The sequence below is a fragment of the Marmota marmota genome, unplaced genomic scaffold (genome assembly GCF_001458135.2).
Source record: "Marmota marmota marmota unplaced genomic scaffold, marMar, whole genome shotgun sequence".
Lineage (NCBI taxonomy): Eukaryota > Metazoa > Chordata > Mammalia > Rodentia > Sciuridae > Marmota > Marmota marmota.
The window spans coordinates 1,869,403-1,869,608 of record NW_026000170.1 but is presented as its reverse complement, the minus strand read 5'-3'; positions in this window follow the sequence as shown (position 1 = coordinate 1,869,608).

Below are 206 nucleotides of genomic sequence, written 5' to 3'. Positions count from 1 at the left end.
TTTTTTTTTTTTTAATTTTTTATTGTGGGTTGTTCAAAACGTTACAAATTTCTTGGCATATCATATTTGACACTTTGATTCAAGTGGGTTATGAACTCCCACCTTCACCCCATACACAGATTGCAGAATCACATCAGTTACACATCCATTGATTTACAAATTGCCATCCTAGTGTCTGTTGTGCTCTTGTTGGTATCCCATCCTCC